This window comes from Montipora capricornis, chromosome 12 (genome assembly GCF_036669925.1).
Source record: "Montipora capricornis isolate CH-2021 chromosome 12, ASM3666992v2, whole genome shotgun sequence".
In the NCBI taxonomy this organism is placed as follows: Eukaryota; Metazoa; Cnidaria; class Anthozoa; order Scleractinia; family Acroporidae; genus Montipora; species Montipora capricornis.
The window spans coordinates 34,122,902-34,124,937 of record NC_090894.1 but is presented as its reverse complement, the minus strand read 5'-3'; positions in this window follow the sequence as shown (position 1 = coordinate 34,124,937).

Genomic DNA, 2,036 nt, shown 5'->3' with positions numbered 1-2,036 from the left:
AGAAAATAACATCGAAAATTAAACAAGAGAATTGAAAAAAAAAAAAACAATTACAGACAGCTTGCTTGCGCGGAATCCTTCAGGATGATCCCTATCACCACTTATTTTTGTTATCACTATGGTTCTCTGACACTGTTACCGCGAAAGCCAAAACCAGGCTATATACTAAGGAAAGACTCAGTACTGGTTAATTATCAGCCATTAATTTATGGTTGAGATAAAAATCTTTTTGGAGAGAACGAGAAAGAACTGAGTCGCTGGTCCAGACTGTACGTGTCTATATCAAGCAGTAAATTGCCATTGAGTTTTGTATTAAACAATGTGCACGTGTTGTGTGTCATTTGAAAAGAGGAAGACCATCAAGCTACCTGATGGCAGCGAACTCTCTTCACAGAAACCGGGTGAAGGGTATGAGTAGGTGGGGATATTAGACGCCTGTGCCGTAGGAGGAAATGGAATTTAAGCTTACCAAGGAATAGGACAGGATCAATCTGAACTACGCCGACGTTGTCACAGCTGTATATGCATGAGTTGCATATCTCCTGAGGTATAGTGCAGGAATCTTGGAGTGGGCGAAAAAAGAGGTGAAGGCAAAAATATGTTTACAATGTATGGTGCTCTACAACCTAGAGCTAATGTAAGTAGGATATACCTCCCTAAATGAAAGGGGAGGGGGGGGGGGGTGTCTCAGTTGAATAGTGTTGCGGAATGCTTCAATATTGAACAGATGAGTACGGATCCGTATGTTCAGCAGAGTCAAGATATATTGCTTAAAACTGCGTGCCATGCTTTGTAATTCGGCGCTGACAATGGCCCTGTGCATCATAAACAGCAAAGAGAAAATGGGTGAATGGCAGGCTTGAAGGAGAATCTACTACACGGTCAGTTTGTAGGATATACAGAAGACATGACAAGGAATACATCTTTTAAGGTGGTCTACTAAGAGAGAACTGAAAAAGGACAGTGAGAGGTTGCTGGGGCCCAGGATAAGGCATTACGCACTAATGCAGTAAAGGCGAAGCTTGACAAGCAGGCCGCTAGCTCAAAACGTAGGTGTTGCAAATAGGGGCTTGGTTACTAGTTTCGAATAGAAGAGCCTGCAGCGATCCCTGCAGCTCTTCAGTATTTACGTTCAGAATCTGAACTTAAATTGCTGAAAGATTTTCTATATAATTTTGATCGTCTGCCCTTCTTTTATTTACGGAGAGGGCTTTTTCTTGGTGTAAAACTCTAAGCCAGTTTAGTGACAACAATTTACTCAGATTCTACATGTCTTGGTTTATTTATCTCTTCAGTTATTAAATAAGAATTCGAAAAGGTTAGAGTATGTGCCGAAAATGTTGCAAGGTTTAAAAACGTTCAGGTGGCTGTACACAGGCTACAATCTCGGACAAAACTGTTGAGACAGTAACACAAATTCGCCTTCATTTTTAGTCAGTCAGTCAATGTTGCTGAGTATCATCATATGTTCTACAGTATATTTCTGCCCAAGAGAAATCAACATTGAGGTTGCGGGGGAGGGAAAAGGGCAGGTTGCAAGCGGTACATTTGGATAACTTGTTGGAGTACCCAAAATGTTCTTTTGTCTCAACAGGTTTTGCCCGAGATTGTAGAGATATCCTAGAGGACCATATTTTGTCTTGAGCGCTTACTTGCAAACTTTGCAAAATTCGTAAAGGGGGCTTGGGTATTTGGGATTTGGGCTTTTGATTCTGAGTTTCTGAATTGCTGTCGAGCGAAAATTCTCGCTGGAATAAACGGTCACCCGAAAAGATATTACGCTTGGATCTCATAGACCTTTCCCGCATTCGTCACAAGCACTAGTGCGAAAACATGAAAATGAGGCTCGGTGGAGAACATCAAGCATGGCAGGCAACACCGACAAGCCTAAGTCGCAAACTGCGAAAGATATCCCGTGGTGTAAGTCTCTTAATAGCTTACCAGTGTTTAAAAGGGAACAGATAGATAAACACCGGAACAATAGTGGCAAAAGAAAGGCTGACGACTTTTTGAAGCCTATTAAAAATACTCTGAAG